Here is a 21,051-nt window from a genome sequence, read left to right on the forward strand (position 1 = left end):
ATAGTGGAGATTCTCTGTTCTGGCACACATCATGTCGTTTCCTATTAGCATCTAAATCTCTCTCTCTCTCTCTTTTTCTCTTGTTGAAATCAGCTTTGTCATGCATATGAGAAATGAACCCTCCAAAACTAGCACATTATAAAGGTGACAAATTATTAGATGCAATTCCCAAGATTGAATATAAGTAGATTGTCAGAAGTCCCAGATGGATGGTGTTTTTGAAAGGGAAAAGACAAGTTACTGGTAAGACAGACTGAAAAAGAGATAGGAGAGCCAAAGAGCTGGAGAGCAGAGAAATATGGAGAAAGGTACATGTATACAGACTATGAAGGAAAATAGTAATAATCCTTATCTTAATGAAACTGCCACCAAAACTAATCCAAATTTCATTTGCAAAAACTTTAGATAATTAAAACGCCCTGTTCACGTTTCCAACGTGTGAAGAAAAGAAAAGCTGTCTTTGCACTGGTATTCTGTTAGCCCTATCTTTTCCTATATTTGCTCCATGTAGCATGTCAAATGCTTGTCACTGAAAGCATTGTCTTTTTTTATGTGAGACGCAATGTACCATGACTAAGGTGGTAAACTGCTGAGCAAACAGAAAAGGCATAAAATGGGTAAGGGAAAAAAAAAAAAAAAAAAAAAAAAGAGAGAGAGAGAGAACCTGGTGTTAAATAATCCTTTAAACTGTGTTCTGAACAATTTGACAAGATTAATAAGCTTTTCTCATAATAATCCCTTATAAAATGTGATGTGTAGGGACTGGGAACATCCATTTGTCGTGTGTTAAGCAAAAGGACAGTGGCAGATGATTAAGATGAACTGATCTGATTTTGGACTCACTGATGGGCAAATTTTTTTTCAAAAAGTTTGGCCCATACTCAACCAGCCACAAGGAAAGACTTCATTTCCTACTTCAGAAATGTAGTGCCACCAAAAAATGAAGGGAACAACTAGCTATACAGATACCCATGGACCCTTTCTTTACAACTCTTCCTGATGCTGTACTTTTTCTGTGATTCTAAGGGATTTTACCAACACCTGAAAATATTCTCCAAAGTTTCATAGCGAAGTTCTTTCTTTCATTCTTTTTCTCTCTCTAGTTATTTTTCTTCTTTCCTTTGAAGGCATACATTTGAAGGCAGAGATTGATTTCTAGCATATAAACTGAGTAAATGTTTCACATATTAAATAAATAAAAATAAATAAATAAAATAAAATAAAATAAAATAAAATAAAATAAAATAAAATAAAATAAAATAAAATAAAATAAAATAAAATAAAATAAAATAAAATAAAATAAAATAAAATAAAAAAGCACTTCTCCTTGGTGTTATGCACTGATTAGCAAGGACATCCCTAAAGTGGTATATTGCACCTTACAAGAATGGAGGGTGCAGGCACACAAATCTTAGTTGGGAGCACAGAGGAAATATTTCCTCACTGAATTGAAGGGCAATTGTTATTTCTGTCATGGGCAAAGTTCTCTGTTGCTAGGAAATTTAAACTCTTGAAGTTGGTCAAGGACAAAAAGCTCATGTTGACTTTATTTTTACCCCCCTCCCCTCCAAAGCAAAGGCATATATCTTTCCATGGATGCAGGGGTCCCTCAGAGCCCTCACATCGAGATTTAAGTTGTGGAAAGTTCTCAGCTTACAGACGGTGTCTGTGATCAATGGTAACAGAAAACCTGCTTTAAAATAACAGCACAGGAAGCTACTGTGCTGTTCTCTAAAGAACCTACAGCATTGCAAAGCAAGTGATAAATCTGCCAACAGGTCTAGCACACATCTAGCTTTCCTAGCAAAATACAGCATACAACCGTGTAACATGAGGGGCAGACACATCTCTCCTTTCATCGCTGGAAACACCGATAGCTGTTGGGCTCACAAAGCCTGGGCTGCGAGTGGGGCCTTGTTCTCCCAGGGATCTGAGGCGGTGGCTGGCACTGAGCATCAGTACTGAATTCAATACAAAAACTCTCGGCCCAGGCCTTGTGCCTTTCACAGTTGTGGCAAGCGGGCCAACAGCGTTCAGAAAGAGCCATGGTGCCATTTGATAGATGAAGAATGTGTCCTGTAATTGCCCGAGGACTGAGATGATCTGGCAAACAGGATGGCTGTGCCCGTTACCTGACCAGGAACCAGAGGCACAACCTCTCTTCCTTATCCCCAAAACACCAGAAGGTGCCCCTCCAGCACAAGAATATATGGCTGTGGAGGTGTTTCTGATGCAAGGACACATGGTTTCTCTCCAAGCCTTGGTTGTGTCATGGAGGGAAGGAAGAACAAGCCCAGCGTTGGCTGGGCCTCTAAAATGTGCCCCTCAAGGCCCTGCCCACCTTGGGCCTTGTAAATGTAAATGTATTTTTCTTCAAAATGACCGAGTGATTCCTTTGCTATTTCCATAGGCATCTGCAGTGTTCATTTCTCCATGACAGCTTGGGGAAAGAAAGGACAGCTGAGGCACATGAGGCCCTAGGCCTTCTTACCCAACCAGGCATCATGTTTCTGACTGAATTTAAATAGGTGAAGCTGAAGGGGAGATCACAAGTAACATGGCTGCATTAAATGAGGTAAAATCCACTACTAGAACAGCTTGGCCTTTATTAATAGTAAGGCCTTCGGTTTTAATGACCAAAAACCTCAGTTACAGACATCACACAAAAGCTGCAGCTACTCTCCCCAAATTAGCTTTCATCCACACCAGTGGATGTGCCCCCCACACAGACACAAAAAACAGCTTTTGAGCAGGTCCCAGGCATGCGCTAAAGGCTTGATGGTGTCATAAATAAACACTAATCATGGCTGAGCATGTCCAAAGCAAGCCAGCAATGTGGTGATGCTGGGCCTAATACTGCATGTTAGATGTGTTGGGATTCATAGTTAAAATGTGAAGCAAAACACCTTTCATTTAATGTTTTTCAACTCCACTCTGCTTTCTAGCAGGGTGTTGGGAATTTATATAAGTTGCTAGACTAAATTCTCCTGTGTTAAAGTCACCAAAGCTGAATCCCCAAATTTCATTATATCAGAATATCAAACATGCCTATGTAAGGTTTCTTGTTCTTGTTTTTTTCCCCCTCACTCTAGTGATGTTTTCTCTCAGCTCTCCATCAAAATCAGCAAGAGATAATGAGCATTCACTACATTCACTGTCATATTAAAATCAGTGTCCTTGGCCCATTTTCATGGAAAGCCTGAGCTTGCACTTGCACTGCTGCTAACAGTGCCTTTAATTGGGAATGCATTCAGATAGCTCTGAGCAACGGATGTGGGACTCAGCAGCTTCCAGATCAGGGAAATGTCTATTTTTAAGCATGTTTAGGATTCCTGTTAAGCATGTGGTTGTCTTCTGAAGTTTACAGATTTTCAGTTCTTTACACCTAATTTTTGGTAACTTGCCTGCTGAGTTTGTTTGTGTGATGTGAACTCATCCTATTAAATTTATCCAATATGTTGTGCATTTCTGAGACATACGCAGGGCCGCTCTGATCTGTGATATACAGTTTCCATTTTCTCTGCTGATTGATAATGTAGTTTTTCCACTTGGTTATGGAGGTGTTGAATCCTGAAATAAGAAACCAGACCCTTAATTTGAATTCTTGAAAAAAATCAGTCTGATAAATGCTGAGTGATTAAACTTGTAGAGATAATGACAGTTTGATTTGCATAGTGTGGCAAAGCAGTTCTACATCCCATTTCTTTATTTGTACAACTCTCTTCTTGTAATCATTCATCCTTGTATATTAGAGCTTATAGTTTCTTTCTCTGCATTTTGATAAACACAGTATGAGTGTTGCTACTTCTACATACTTTGTCTGATCTTAAATCAAACTAAGGGGAAAGAAAATCAACTTTTCTTCACCTGGGCAGAAAGATGTCAAAACCATTACAGTGAAAGTGTAAGGTAATTTTCATGGGGGCAGTGGATAACTTCACACCCTGCTGAGCAACAGAAAGATACTATTTCTGAGGCTCTCACACTCTGGATTCTGGCTTTGATTTTCTTTGAAAGAAACCTGTGCCAGTCATTTCAGATTCAGGCCTTGCTTTTTCAAGAAGATGGACACCTTTTGTTGGTGCATATTGCCCATGTATGTACTGCACATGTTTGTTGAAGCTGAACATCAGTGCATGTAAGAAGAAATCTTACTTCACTAGACTGTTCTTCCTGGAGAAGATCCATTTAACAATCAATACATATGATAAGATGTCCCTATTTATGAAGCTAATGATTTATTTAAATGTGATTTCAGAAACTGAAATGCTCTGAGGTGCACATTATTCTGATAGGAGCCAAGGTTAAGCGTTGGCTGCAGTACACCAACAAAACAGATGTTTAATTGAAGTCATATAAAATATTTACAGCAAAGTTGCAGCTGTTCATGAGTTGCCGCACATGATGTGCCATTTGATATAAAAGGTTTAACAAAAATCCTGAGATGTGGACTGGCAATGGCTTAAGATAAATAAACCGTCATTAAGGTAGTTTTTCTCCTTCCTAAAGTGAGGTTGAATTCCATCTGTCTACATTACATCTCACTTTGTCAGGCTGCTGGGTGCTTCTGCCACAAACAGAAATAATGGCAGCTCCCCCAAAGACTGTTTTGATCTAAGTTTCACAAACTACCTGAAGGTAAAGGCATTACATCTCTGCCAGTTTCCACATTTGTATTCACCTTGGGAAGCAACTGGTTTTAATGCTGCATGTGCCTAAGTCAATGTCTGCTCTTTTTCCTGACACGGATTGTGAGTGATAAAGATTTGGGAGGAAACATAATTTGAACTTCACTTGAAAACAGTTTTCACTTGAAAACTGCTAACTGTGATTTTTCTCTCCTGCTTCTGCAAGGTATTTATTACCTGCTTACTATGGAAGAAAACCCAATTGGCTTCCAACATAAACTGCAAAACATTCAAGAAATCCTCTTCCTTTTGTTTTCTACATTTCAGCCAGGAACTCGCTCAAAGTTTCACACCAGGAGATTGTTATATAGCTCTGTGCTGGGAACATCAAGCTGACTACCACACCATCCTCTGCTCTTTTCAGAGGACTTAATCACTACAAAGGGTGTTCAACATTTTGCCTGGTTTGAGCCTTTTTCAAAATGAGTGGTGCTTACATTATTATGTGCCCAGCTGGCATGGGGAATCACACACAGACAAATTAGCAAAATAATACAATTGACACTTTGAAATAATTAATCTTTAATTTAGGAGAGAATTAAAAACATGGGCACAATCCCCTACAAATATTGGAGTAGCTGATTGTGCACAGTTCTCATTTAATCTGACTGCTCACAGGGTAAAGCAGTGACCATGCTGGAGCTGAGGGCAGAAATCCCACTGACTTTCATTGGGTCAGGTTCTTACTCTCCACATGTGAGTGCAGGTGCAGGTATTTGCAGACTTAGAGGCTTGCATCAAGTTTTTGATGCATTGATATTACATTTTTCCCCCCCCAGGAGACTAATAAGCAGGGCAAAAACCACTTTCACAGCCAAGTCTTTATTCTTTGTGTAGGATTAACTCCTAGTTAACAAGGAATATGTTTAAAGTTATTTTATTTTGAAAACAGGTGAATAAAGAAACATCGGGGTAGGCCCTCAAGCTTTGTTGTTTGAAATGCCAAATGAAAAACAATGTCTGTACTGGGGATTTTGGAAAACCCTGAATGGTGATTCTCTCTCTTATTACCTCACTTTTATGTTTTAAAGTCAAGTAGAGGTAGATGAGGTAGATTGTGCTTTATTTTATAAGGCATTTGTATAAGGGAACCTGCATCTTTTCAGTTCAGAATGAGATAAACATCATACATAAGCAAATACAGGCAGTATCAGTTCTGTCTTTTGGTACCCATCTTCACCATATCTTACAAAAATATAGAAATGATTCTACTGCTCAACACTGAAAAGAATTCCCCTGCCTCCAGGTACCCTGCAAAACTGTAGGAACAGGAACACAATTCATATTTAAGAAGAGAAAAAAGACTTAATTCCTGCTGAAATCTCTATTCCTCTTGGTGGTCTGGCCATAAGTGAACTTGGCCTGGTTGCAGCAGGGTGTAAAGCCCTGCATGCTGATTTTACTCAGGAGTACCAGTCGGGGCAGTTGCATGTGGAGAAGTATATTTGCTTTGGATTGAGCTGAAGTGACACATACAATGTCAATTTGGCAGGGATATAGTGCACTGCAGTTACCTGCATCTTTGTTTTCCTCAGTCATGTTCACACCACACTAAAAATAAAATGTAAGTCTAATAAGCCACGTCATGATTAAATCTGACCAGTTTGGGTTTCAGATGAATATCAACACATGCTGGTTCAGGGGACACTCCAGACATGGAGTCAAGGGAAATGGAGTGCAGCCACCCAGCCTGAAGTCATGGCGTGTCTGACACCAGGACCTCACACTTCAGTGCTCTTCCAGTTGCCCTAGTGTAGACCTAGCTGGAGAACCGGCTTGTTGCTGCTAGTTTATACATCACCTAAGGGTCTGCTTAGAGTTGCTTTCATCCTTGCTTGTATTAAGATGTCATGATCCTGTAGCTTTACAGCATAAGCTGTGTAAGATCAGTGCTTTTCATTGAGGCTGCCAGCATCCTCAGTGCTGATGGCTTCCTCCTCAGTCCTGAAGAATTATATTTAGCCATGCTATGGATAGCAGAATGCAGAGTGGCTGGGATACACAGCACTTTAAAGCAAAAATCCTACAGGGAGCAGCAAACAAATAACACCTGGTCTCTTCTTTCACTTTCTCCCAGCAGTGGCCTGAGTGAAAATAGATATTTGTATTGTGTAGCCCACACCTATTTCATTAAAGTTCAAAGCTTGAAAAACATGCCTTGCTTTTCCATACTTCTGAAGGGAGATACAAAATAGTGCTAGTGGGAGGGGAGAGTGCCGGGCTGGGTGTGGAAGCAGGGGTTAGGGTGGGAGGAGGTGATGCAGGCCAGCACATCACATGCATCGCTTTTGTGTTCCTGATCTGACCAACTTCTCCCTTCTTGTCCCTGCAGCGACTAGTGACAGGAGAAGGTCTTAACTCAGGGCTGGGCAGCTCCAGAGATGGGAGATGGACTTCTTCCTGTGTTTTGTTGGCACAGTGGTGGCAACTCCCTGTCTGGCACAGGCGGCAGAGACTCGTCACAGCCCTGGACCAGAGCACTTTCTCAAAACAGTTGTTCTATATAGAAGCAATACAAAGCCAAAATCAACTAAACCAAAACAAAATGCTGGTTTGTTTCCAGGAGATATGAATTCACTGCAATAATTTATAACTTAGCTGAGGTTTTGCACTATTGAATTTGTAGCAGACCTCTCGAGTTTAGAAGGTAGGATGCTAAAGAAACTCTCCAACTCCCCTCAACTGAGTAAAACAGACACATTTTCATGAAAAAACAAAGTTGAACTGAACCATTTTGCTAGCCAAGAAAATTGACTTGTACACTATATGAAGAGTATAGCTCCTCAGAAAAGAGAAATGACTACTTGTGATTAGAAAAGAGAGAAAAACACCCTAGAAGATAGTAAAAATGAAGAAAATGGCAGTGGTCATTTCAGAGACAGATCCAAAAGGTGATTGGAAAGTAGATCACATAGATTTCTAAGGAGATTTGCAATTTAATTAAGTTCCTCTTATTTCCTGCTCCTGCATTTCCTTGTGGTAATGGAGTATGCTGAATAGCAGGGATGAGAAGAACAGGAGGGCAAAAGAGTGAAAAGTCATTGAATTAATAAAACATAATCATATGTTTTAAAACATCTAGCTTAGCTAAATTTAATGTTGGGGCAAAATTCCATTGTATTATGAAAGTCTTAACATTTCCAGAAGAAACCAAAGGAAAATTAAATTAAACCTTGAATTGCTTTGATTTCCCTTTATTTTGTGCTTTTCACACAGTTCTGACCTTTTTATTTCCTGTCTTCTCTCACAAAAGCAACGAACGGTACTATCCAAGCTCTTAGCAGCTTTTAGAGAACACAGCTGTTCCACTCAGGTTTTTTTTTGTTTTCTTTTGTTTTGTTTCATTTTGCCAAGTTGTCTGCTTCAGGCAAGAGAATAATTTTCCTGCATTTATGTATTAAAATGTATTCAAGGAAATATAAAGTCCATTTATAGAACCCACAGAAATAGAAAAATGTCTTAGGCGGTCTGGGATGCAATATAGTATTCTTTTTCTCCTAGTAAATATAATTCTTTCTCAGTGTAGGGAGGTGCATAATAAGACTTTATTAGCTAAAAGCTAGAGCTGAAGAAATAATAAAGAAAATAAACCCATCAATACAGCAATCTGCAACTTTTTTGACTGTGCTGCATGTATTTTAATGTGTTCTTGTCTGAGTGCCTTTGTGAATGATGTTGTATGCATGGCTTGTTACAGAAAATTTATTTTCTCCTTTATAATATTGTTTGTACCTGAATGTGTTGCTTGCAAGCATATGTGCAGTTGTTAAGAGAAATAATGAAGTACTATCTCTTATGGGAGAAAAAAACATGGTTGGTTAAACTTGTGCATCATGACCCCAGCTCTCACAGTCGGGAAGACAAGGTGATGAAACCACGGGCTTCCTGAGCGCAGAAGCATGTAAATGCAAATTCCTTTGTGTGGATGTGAAAAGGGGCTTTTAATAGAAAACTTTCTGTAGGCTTTTATTGAAAGGATAGGAAAAAAAAGATCTTAATTCTCCCTCTTACTTTCACACTGTGAAGAATTTAGTCCCTTTTAAAAAATCAAGAGTTTGTTAAGATGTCTGGAGAGTGCTCTTTTCCCTTCACAAAGGGAATCCACCGAGCAGTTCCCCAGCATACAGAAACAACAGTATACAGACCTCACCTGCCAAAACAGAGAGCCACCTGCTCCTCGTTTCTAAACAGTGAAAGCCTTTGAATTAGCCAAAAGAAACCAGTGTGTGACTTCAAGTCGCAAAGGTCAGGTGCCCCAGTAAGAGCATGGGCAGCTTGGAGCCGTCCTTGGGCAGGTCCCACCACGGAGCCGTGGGAGGAGGTCCTGGTGTAAGATGCCTGGCGGGGAAGTGTGAGCCCCCAGAGGTTCCTGGGCTGCAGGAGGTGTTGGAAGGCAATTATCGAACAGAGGAAAGGCTATCAGTGAGTCACATTGGGTTTGCTATTCAGCGGCTCTCACTAGCAAACAATTAACTTCAAAGGAGAGACTGAAATTGGAAAACAGGATGGCCAGCATGGGCTGCAGCCAGTAGGAAATGGAGCAGAATTGCATTTTATTTCATGCCACTGCTGCCTTTGAGAACATTTTCTGTACTAATTTTTATGCAAATTGAGAATATAAATGCATTTTATCCCAAGTTGTTTGGGCTGGGTTAGTAACCATGGTTTGGGCAGTGGGTGTTGACTTAAGGAATTTCATTTTAGACAACGTGAATGTTGAAGAGATTGGCCATCTCTGGACCAGGAACTGAAACTTGTATGGGTGGTGCAGCGCAGAGCTGATGAGTGCATGGTGTGGTGGCTGTGCATGTCTGCCTTCAAAGAGCATCTGAAATAAGCAGCCAATTTTCAACTAATTTTTACAGAAGTCCTCTTACAGAGAATTTTGTTTTTACATTAGTCTAAATAACTGCAGAGAAGCAAGGGATCTGAATGAGAGAGAAAACAGGGTGTAGGGGAATCCTTTTAGAACTCTCTCATGGTCAGGATTCCTGATTTTTTTCACCCAGGTCATCTGGTTTCGACTCCTGTGTATGGAAATCCAGAGAATATGTTACCAATTTTCAGCTGTGTGCTTGGCGGTGCAGCAGCAGCCATGGACTTCCCTTCCACCTCCTAATGACCCTACTGCAAAAAGCTCATGCTAGTGATGCAAAAAGCTGAAATCAAAGTTTGGTTTCAGCTAGATGACAAGTCCTCAGGAACCCAGTGATCCACAGCTGTAGTGGTAATAAATCTGATTTTTTTTTTTTTTTTTTTTTTTTTTTTTAATAAATATTGGCTTTTGTAAAGCTATGGGCTTGGTTCCAGAGCTACGTGGTGAAATTCCCAGGTGTTTTCTGTATCACGTCTGTTCTGGCCTGCAGCATCCGCTGGGCCCAAGATGCATAGCACAATATGAGCTCCTGTCAAGTTAATTTAGCTTTCTGTGTCTGTTTCAGGACGCAGCCACCCGAAGCAGACTGCTGACTCTCCATCCTTTCCACCTGCACTCTCCCACCTCCACCTGTGTGATTGCACTGAATATTGTGCGTTTGATCATGCAGCTGTACAGTGAATGCAGTCAGCCCATGGATCCTGCTGAAGTCCACTGCTATCCTATAGAATTTATTTTTGGCAGGATCTGTGAGCTGATCCAGTTTGCTATGCGAATGCACCAACTGATACAAGGCTGGTGATGGAAAGGTATGGCTGGGGTTACATTTAATTAAAAAAAAAAATAAATATATATATATATATATCTTATTGTACAGATCCTTTCTGCGTCTGTATTGGATTTCTCAACCCGTCTTACAAATGGATCAGGGCTATAGGGTTTTTTTTTGAAGGGAAAATGTCAAAGCCCAGGGGACCTGGCCTGAGCCGGAGGGTTGTTAAAGAAACAAAGGAAGGATAGAGTGGGTAGATCATTACCAAATGGTCCAGCTACACGGGCCCTGCTTCCCTAATGAGCCTGACAGCATGCAGTGCCACCTCCCTCTTCATATGTAAAGCTAATCCCTTGCCCTCTCTGACAGCCGGTATTTACATTTGCAAATGAATCCGTCTTCCCACATCGCCTGAGCAGGGGCAGGGAGAGAGCAGAGGGAGATGGGGTGTGCAGCATCCAGGGACCTAACAGCATGGTCCAGGCAGGGTGTATGACATCCCGAGAGGTGCGGGGAGAAGCACCTGGGTGACAGGAATACCAACGGGGCTGGCTCTGATGGTACTGATCCCAAGCAGACAAGTTAGCTAAAGCCCCTCGTTAAACTCAGGCAACTGCTGATTAGGAACTGGAAACTCAGGTGGTGTGGAGATGAAAGCAGTTTTCTTCCCTTTTTTCACCCTACCCCCCACTTTTTACATGGCATTACTATTTATTCCAAGCTATAACACCCAGACCTTAAATGCACTAAGGAACCACATGCCCTAAGACTTTATGTGTGTGTAGTATGACAAAAAAGTAAGTGTGAGGCTCCCCATCAGAAGGGTTGTGCGAGTGGGAACCTGCCACACTGCTGTGTGATGTTTGTTGTGCTGGCAAGAGCCTCCTCCTGAACTTCATGAGAGCCACCAGAAACAAAGCAAAGCTTCTGTGGTCCCATACTCCTCTCCCGAGTCCCTTGGCCACCCATCCCTACAGCTCACGTGGATGGGTTTAAGGCATGTTAAGGAGCTAAAAGTAATCTTTTCTGAAGAGAGACACAAGGTTTGAGGATGGTTTCATTGTCTCAGTGCCCTTGAGGGAGCGGGCACTTGTGGACCATGGGGTAGGAACTAAGGGTCAGTTCAAAGTGCCACCAGGTCTTACCCTTGGGTACTGCTTAGTCAAAAGCATTTTCATCAAGCAGTTGGTGCTTCTGGGAGGCCAGTGTGGAAAGTAATGAGAGTTTGTGTTACATTCTCATCTAATGACAACCGAGTCATTGATTTGACTAATTTGCTGGGAATGATCCTGGAAATGCATTTCTGATAGGAGAGTGAAGGCGAGAAGTCATCTCTCCAGCATGGGGTCTCGTGGTAATTGCTAAATATGCTGAAGTAGGGGAGAAAAAGGTGGGACCATATGCACTGTATTCCTTCTTTTGTTTTATGTGAATAAGCAGTAATACCCCTGCAAATGCAGAGAAACCAAGAAGGGAAATCACAGCCCTTCCTGCAGAACACAGCAGGGAGCCCTGTGCCTGCAGCTCGGCCATTGTGTGCCTCCCAAAGACGGGCTTGTTCTGCTGAAATGCCAGGCGTTTCTGGAGCTAAGGTTATCCCCTGAGCAGAATATATAAATAAGAGATTACTTGCAAGCTCTGCAGCCAGGCTTGGGTTGTAGGAAATGTTTGTTTTCATTTCTGTCACTAGGCAGCAGGGAACCCGTCGCCTTTGTTCTGGGGGTCATGCTGCTGGAGATGGCAAATATTGACATACATGGAGGTAGTTTTCATTTTCATGCGTTTCTTGTTAATTCTTACTGCTATGTGATTTTGCTTCTCTGTTCTCTTGTTTTCCAACACCTTTTTTTTTTTTTTTTTTTTTTTTTCCTCCTTGGAGGATGCTTCCCTGTGCTGACTATATTGTTCTGGGCTGCAAACAACATGACAGGGCTGTAGGGGATATTACAGCCTCATAGCCCTTATGGTGACTTGCCCCAAATGAGCTGACAGCTTCAGTTTCAGCCCAGTGTGATAGGGACAGGGGTTCACATGCCGGAGGCATTAATTAGCGGGCATGACAGGGATTCTCTTGTAGAAATTGCACTTCCCTTCTGGTCCTTTCACAGTTGTCATTTCAGCTCAGGGTTCAGAAATGTTGCCAGGTGCTGCACACTTCATCCTGTATCTGCTTATGCTGTACCTGGCTGGCACCAAGACAGAGAAACAATTTTTCAGGGTTATAAAGCATGAAAATGAAAGGAAGGAGACACAGAGACAAGCAACTTGTCCAAGATACCTTTTCTTCTCTCTCACTGCACTTCTTCAGACAATTTTCCATGGTGCACTCTACATTCAGCCAATGATTTCTACTTATTACTGGTCACAGAAAATACATGCTTCATTACTGATCAGTTCTGAAATTCAGGAAAGCTGTCATGCAATTCAACTCACCGAGGTACAAAGATCTTCCAGGAAGAAAAACAGCCACATTAGGAAAATCTGGAAATGTCTGCACAAAACCTGTAATATGAAACAATAAAATGTGAGAATAAACAACAAAAATTGTCCTGGAACTATGAGATCAAATTTGTAAAATCCTAGTTTATTTTCAGTTAATCACAATGGATAAGCAGGAAATAATGTTTTAGCACTGCAGTAAATATTTGCAGTAGTACTCCTTGTAACCACATAGAATGGGAATTTCTTTAACATTGGATGCTCTCCAATGAAAACTGTTAATTTTTTAATTAAAAATAAATTCACAAATAGAAAGGCTGATAGGGACCTCAAAAAGCCACCTAGATCTTTGCAGCAATGTCTCAGTTTTTGAGGAACAAGTTTGATAAGGATTGCTAAGAGACATCATATTAATGCATCACAGCAACTAAATGGTTCCATAGTTTATATTGAAATATTACCAACTATTACCACCCATGGAGGTAGAGTTTTCCATTTCATGCGTTCCTTGCTAACCATTTCTGCTACATAGTGTTGCTTTCCTGATGATAACATGTGTGGACATTCATTCCTTGCACTGATACATCCTGGGTAGTTAATCCACTATTCTGAAGACTCCCAATTCCTTGTGTCTATGTGCAGTATTTCTGAAGCATCTTGGTAACCATGATGCTTTTTCAAAAGAGCTGTCTTGGAAATGATTGCATAGCAACAGTCATTTAAAGTTTTCTGTGAACAAAAGATAGGGCATTTGGCTGACCTGCTCATGATTTAGCTCCTCAGCCTTCATACATGAATATCCAATTACTCCTTAAAGCTCCCGCAGTGGCGAGGGAGGGAAAGGGAGGAGATGCTCATAATCATCTTGCAATTATGATTCTGCCACTGTCCTTTCCCTTTCATCTGAAAATTATCCAGATTCGAAGTGAGTCATTAGTGAGCTGATCATGATAGCAGGTATTTGTTAATAAATACACTCAGAGCAGTTTGGATGAATAATCCTTGTGTGTTAAAGGATTCTTTGGATTGTCTCATAGGTGGCTGTGTGATTAGCCATTGACCTTGTGTGTTGTTTCTGTCCCACCTGGGTGAATGAAGGATCTGAGGAAGGAACAGAGAGCTCTGATTATAAATTACACTTTCTGATGCAAAATGTTGGACTGATAATAACTCATCGTACAATCCGTGAAACATTCAGCATTCACAAACCCCTCATGATTAGAGTCCTCACAGAGAAATGGCAACATGCCTACCCTGAATCATTCACAATTTTAATTTGTGAACATAATCATAAATCAAGGCTCACTCTGTAGGAGGGCCTTGGCCTTTTGCTAGTTGTATGGATGCAGTTTTGTTCAGCAAGAAGACTCAGCACTGGCATTGGGAGAGGTTTTCCTTGACAGGGAAAGGGATGTTGCTCTTCACAAACTCAATACAGAAGGTCAATAACCCCCATCTGCAAGCAGCACCCAGGGGCAGCTCTCTGATGTCAAAACCCATCTGGTTTGACAGCATCAACTTCTGCTGGTGCTTTGAAGGCTGAGGGCTTATAGACCTGATGAAATGCTGACCCAGCTGCCTGGCTGATGGCACTCTAAATTTACCATGTCTAGTGCAAGAGGTAAATCTCTGTGTGCCAGGGGAAAGCAAAGCTATTACATATCCTCAGAAGTCTTCAGGATGCTGCCCTTATTTATGTAACCCTCTTGCACTGCAAGGTACTTCAATAAATGGTGATACCACCCTCATCAGCCAATGCTGAAGAATATTTATCCATTACGGGGGGCAAAAGACAACCTCCCCACTTTCAATCCCAAGCAGAGGAGAGGACTCCCCATCTGCCCCAGCCCTGCCTTCTCCCCTACCGAGGTGGCTACACGAGGCAGCCAGCTGCTGTGACCCTCTGTGCCTTTCCTAATGTCATACAATGAAGATTGTAGCTTGGATGAGGGAAATACTCATCACAGCACAACAAGGAACACAGTCCCGTTCCTCCCCCACCACTTCTAAGGACTTTAAACCTTTTAAACTTTAATCTGATAGACACTTCTGGACCATATGTAACAGAGGGATGAACCAGCAGTTGCCATGGGATAGCTTGCATTTCATAAAGGCATAAACAAAGCTTTTGAGGGAATTTACCTTATTTTTCTTTATTATATATATGTATACATATGTATGTATATATATACATGTATATGGGTGAAAAATAGAAAAGAAAAAGGTTGGTGTAAATAGAGGACTGAAGCTAAATATAATATACAATGCATTACCAAATCTGTGCTTAGCGCCCTATTTTTTCAGTGGTATTATAGCACTGAATTATTTATCAAACATTAACAGTATGTACATGTATATTTAATGTAGAAATAATCATCCATTTGCAGAGGGGTTTTAAATTAGCACATGGGAGAGGCTGCTTCCTTGGGTGTTTGCACAACTTTATAGAAGCTGCCCTCCCTCAGCCTGTGAACCCCGTTCTATTTTTGAACATACTTCTCCGAGTTTTGATGCTGTTTGATAGAGGTCTAATAGAAATGCTACTGTTTCCTCAGGCATATAGGGACTTTGATATCCCAAGGAACAGAAGAGAAAGAATATGGGCAGAGATGGGGACCCCAGTACACCCAGCAGGGCCATGTCAGAGGTATGGGGAGGAGGCAGGGGGAACATTCAGACCAGGAGCTGGGTGGGCACATCACCAGTAAGTCTAAACCAGCCTGATCCCACTACCTAAAAGTCTTGCAGGGGTGAGATACACTTCTCATTATAAGACAAAGCACCATAGGAAACCAAGCCATTGCTTAGCCATCCTCCAAAGCAGTCCAGCTTTTCCAAGTTTCCCAGCACCACCATCTCCCCACCAAGCTTCATCCTTGCCACAACCCAAGGATATACATCACAGTGTAATTTCACTGACCTATGGGAGCAGATGTTTTAAATCCTTGAGCTAACATTCAGATGTACCTCTTAAAATGAGGGTCCTGTTAAGAAACTGAGAGAACATTTTTGTATCTTTTTTTCCCTCTCCCTCCCACAAACACATGCAGCCCCTTTGAAAATCCCACTGCCTTTCAGTTGGAGGTTGGTGTCAAACAAAAGCCACACCAGCTTAACTGTCTGGCAACAAAATTTGAAGCTTCAGCTCAGTTTTTGAGTACATTGTGTGCAGTTTGAGAAAGATCAGGCCTTTGGTAACTTAATGTATTAGATTCCCAAAGCTGAAAATTTACAGTTTTGCTAAACCTACATACTACATCTTGATTATCAGCCTCTGGCTTCCTTCTCTACCTGGCATAAAGGTTTTGGTATTCTGCTTAGGTAGTGAGATGGTCCTTTCTCCAAAAAGACTCAGTTTGAGTTATTCTGGGCAGCTCTCAAGAGAGGGGAAAAATAACAATAAGAGAAGATTACCTACAGCTTGCAACACTCTAGCTGGGGAAAGAATTGCAGTGGTACAACTAAATATTTATAGCAAAACACTTACTAAAAAGCTCTGTACAGTAAATAATTACCATATTGCTTTAGTCAGGACTTCTCTGATGCAAGCCAGGCAGGGCCCATTCCTGTTGGTATTTCTGGATGGGAAGAAGCCATTACGCATATCTCAGTTGCGTGCTCCAGGATCGTAGGGGAGGATAAAGCACCCAGGAGATGCCTGCACCATGTTCTGCCAGCACCACAAATGCTTGAATGCAGGACACCGACTGGAAAGCTGTGGCAGCGGCTGTTTCCCAAGACATCCCATGGTCTGAATGAAGACACACGTTCACACCCAGCATGTGGCACCGTGTCCCACGTAGCACCACGCTGCCCTCTCCAAGCAGTGGCGAGGAGACCCACCACACAGGACCTTCTTGGGTCTGGATCTCCAAAAGAAGTAGATGTTGGGCTGAGATGATTTGAATTTGGCTTTTCATTTCATTTTCCTTGGTGATCTGTGTGTGCTTCCTTTTTTTTTTTTTTTTTTTTTTTTTTGTCTGTGTGGAGATAAATTGTGTTTTCCTTGCAGGATAATATATTTTGATCCTCTTGTGAACAAGCTCTCCTGCCACTTTTAAAACAGGGAGGCCCCTTAGAAATCTAAAAGACTTGAAAGACTTGATCCTCCTCTGCATTAATGCACACATGTATTGTCACTGATTGTTTATTCTCTCTTTAAACCATTTAAATGTATTATACAGACTTTAACCGTATAATTTTATTTCCATTTCAAATTGCACATGAGCCATTAAGCAGAGATTTGTTCCGTGCTAGTTTTTAAATGTTGATACAACAAACAGAATTTGCTGTGGCCTTAGCCTTAGAATAAGTCTGCAAGTCTATACAACTTAGAATATCAGTTTTATTTCTTACAAAATTCCAGGGCGTATAAACAAGGCAATCTGAAATGGTTGACAGCTCAGAGGTGGCGGATTGAGTAAGCCCTCTTTGTGATAGATGAACGTGGAAGCGATTAAAAGCTCTCCTGACAATGAAGAGTTTTCATTTTTAAGAGGTTTGGAAATAAAAAGTTATAGGATAAGGTTGCCTTTGAATGTGTTTGCTCGTGTTTACAATACACACCAGCATAGTGAAATGTGTCTTAGTGTCCACGGGAGGCAGGACAAATAAAAGACCATATTTCAACTATCAGTTGCCCCAGGAGCATTTACATCGTTAATGAGGATGATAGCTGGAATTTTTCTCTTGAGAGACATTGAAAGGAGCTGATTGATAATCACTGGACAACAGTGACTATTAACTTCTGTAATTCAACCATTAAACTATGTTTCACCCCCTAAAAGCATGGGGGACTGTGGTAAATTTGGTGAGAATTCTCCTGTTTGTTCTGTGAAATAATGCCATTCAATTAAATGGCAAAGATAGGGAGAAATGAAGATACCAAACATATCATGAAGAGCTCAGTGTGCCCACAGCCACTGGGCATCATCACAAGGCACTGCCAGAAGAAGGCCAGAGCTTGCTGGATGCACTCTGTGGGAAGGCAAGGCTCACCCTGCTGTCTCTAACAGGAAATGTGTCCCTGGGAAATGTGTGCCTCCCACAAACTGATTGTTCCTCTAGGGCTGTGTCAAGTGAGCAGAAATTAATACATTGCTGAGATTGTCTGGACACCTTGGAGACCAGAGAGGAAAAAGCCAAAGACAAAAGTCCTGTGTTGTGTGTTTTTTTTTAGGCTTCATATCATAGAACTGGATTTTTTTATTATTATTATTATTCTAATCCTTAACACATTGCCATCAGGGCAAGTGCTATACATCATCAGGAGATCTGGACAACATCTTTTATACAGATGGAGCGGTTAGACATTACTTGCACAGTCGAAATTGCAACGGATGGTTGTTTTTATTGGTAGCCATCAGGAGAATCTTTCCAAGCTGCTTATAAAGATGGTTGCATGGAAAATGTGTTAGGGTGGAATGAGGCCATGCTATTTATAGAGTGAATCTGCTGAAATAGTTCATTGTGTGATTATTCTTTGTCAAAATTATCTGAATCAACACAGCACCTCTTTACTTCTTTTGGAAGATGGAGCATTAGAGCAATTTGGTATGTAGAAACAGAAAAATATCATTCACGATCACATATTGGCTTAGTGATGCAGTTCTGTCTTCAATACAGATCTCATGGCGTTCATAACCAGTTACTATTAGGTTGTAGGATAAACCCCCTCCCCACAAAAAATGATATTATTCAGCACAAGTAAGAGAACATTTGCAAAACAGTCCATTCTCTTTGGTACCAACTTTAATATTAACTTAAATTCAGTAAATTTCAAAGATCTTGAGGAGTTATGGCCACGGATCAGTTTTGGTAATAAAATCTCAATGCTCAGCTTTCTTGACATATCCCAGCTTCTTGCTGTGACTGCTTCAGCTCCTAAAGGAGTGTAACAAAGAAAAGCTGGGCACAAGTAGTGTTGATACAATGAATTTGCAGCTTGCTTAAAGTTCACCACTCTGCCCCAACAGGATTTTATGGGAAACAAAAGAGGGGAAATGGTTTCTCTGATGGAACAGAAATCTTCTGGCTTTGCTTATAGCAAACTTGGTGCCACGTGGTGATACAACCCAGCAACACATAAGTAAGCACTGAGATCAGATTGGTTCCACATTCAGTGGAAAAGAAAAACAAAACAAAACAAAAAAGACAAAACCATCAAGCACCATTAAATCACTGCAATGACCTCCAAATGAAAAGATTTCATGCAGGCATCACTGGACAAAAATCCCGTAACGAGTTTTATCTTGGCAATGGTAAGCTCGTTCCAAATGCCTTTTAAATAGAAACACTGGGCAGGGGCCATTTCAGGGACATCTGGAGTGGGGAGTGCCCAGGGGTGGGTTTAGACATCCTCTGCCTCGGCCAGTCCTGCTCAGCTCCTGACGGCACCAGAGAGCCCCTGCGGCCATGAGACTTTCTTTACGGGTGGGGAACCAGGCAGAATCCAAATTTCTGTCTTCCTCTTCCTCCCCCCAGATCAGGAAACAGGGAAGGACCAGGCTGAAGTTAGAGATTAGGAGTGCATCTCCAAACCCTCCATCCTCAGCAGGACAAAAGGCCCCGAAGATGCCAAGCACTTATCCCATCCTGGCCAGAGCAGAGCTGTGACTGCTAATAGCAGATGGACGTTTTTTCAGGTTTAATCTTTAGACTTGTCTGAAGGAAAACTGAGGGAAAAGCCTCTGGGATCGTACTTCTCTGTGGCCTCATTGTGTTCTGCTGGTTTGAGGCAAGGCTTATGAAATGTCGGATTTAGAGTAATAAATAAAAGGCTAGTTATGGATTGGCTATATAGTTAAATTTTGACTAGAAAACCCTGCAATGCACTCTTCCCTGGAGTCAACTCAAGTGAGAGCCCGTTGGATTTCCTTCTTGATGAAGCAATACTGTTGCAAAGTAGAAAACATGACAAAAGTTAAGACTGCTGGACATGACATGTTGTGTTGTATTGCTTGACTGAAGCAAGGGCACATGGCTGAATATAATTTCTCTGTTGGAATGATTTTTGTCTTATTATTATTACTTTAATTGCCAGCATGATGCTATTTCACTGCTGAATGCTGAAAGCCAAAGAGCTAATATTCATTTTTTTTTCTTGTTTTCTTTTCCTCACACCTAATCAGCTGTATCCAGGACTTATGAAGGGCAGGTCTCTTTTGCAGTCTGGTGGTATGACTACAGTTTGTGTCCACATACCGATCTACCTTTAAGCTCACTCCCTGGGATGCAGCAACAGAGCAATGTAGCACAGATTTCGAAGCAGGCAGCTTGCCCGGCTATTTTGAAATTAATTTGGAATCCCATGTTACCATGTGGAATCAATGGTGCCCAGTTTGGTTGTTTAAATCTGAGTGGGAAACACCTCAGTCCACTGCAATTAGGCTCCCGGAGCACTGTGTACATGTCTGCTGAACTGGATGCCCCCTGTGCTGCAGGAACCCTGCACCGATGGAGCAGGGGTGAGTGGCTGGCCGCTGCTTCATAAGGGAGGGCACATCAGTGCTGAGTAATGAGCAATTTGTTGCGGAGGTTACAGTGTCAGTTCACTTCTAATTCTGATGAAATCTATGTTAAATCCATGAGAACAGTGTTAGTTTTTTTCTTGGACAGACCAGTTTTGGGGATATAAGTGTGCATTAAATCCTGTCTGGAAGAAAAACAAGTAATATGAGCCTGAGCATGATCTCTCCTAGTGTAGTTCTTGTATGTATATATATATTATTGCTGTTCATCCAACCAATTGTTTTGGATGTTTTGGATGTAGGTGAACTTGGCAAAAACTAAGGAATCCAGAGCAAAAAGGGAGAGGTGGCAAGCATCACTGCTGGTCTCCGAGCAGGGAGCAACAAATCTTTCTGCATGTGAATGGCTGAAGTAAACACTTCCAGCTCTGTTAATCAACATCCTTGTTTATTTTTATGTTTTTTTTTCCACAAGGAGAAAACTGCTTCTGACTTTCACTGTGTGAGAACCAGTGAGTGAAGTCCACTGCTGGCATGTGCAGTGGGATCATCAACGAGGGTCGGGGAGTTTTGTGTGCTTGCAGGGTTGGAAGGCCCCATGTACAGTTTTCTTTGTGTTCCCAGTGGCTCCAAGGCACAAACCAGGGCTACTGGGACTCAATTACTCTCCCTCTGAAATGGAAAGGCTCAGACATGATGTTTTCTTGTCATTTTCATTAATTATGATTTACAGTTAAGAGGACCGATTCAAGCGAGCTGTCAGCACAGGAGGAACGGTGGCAGAGCTGTTCAGTCCTTTCTCCAGGG

Source organism: Aythya fuligula, chromosome 4 (assembly GCF_009819795.1).
Source record: "Aythya fuligula isolate bAytFul2 chromosome 4, bAytFul2.pri, whole genome shotgun sequence".
NCBI lineage: Eukaryota > Metazoa > Chordata > Aves > Anseriformes > Anatidae > Aythya > Aythya fuligula.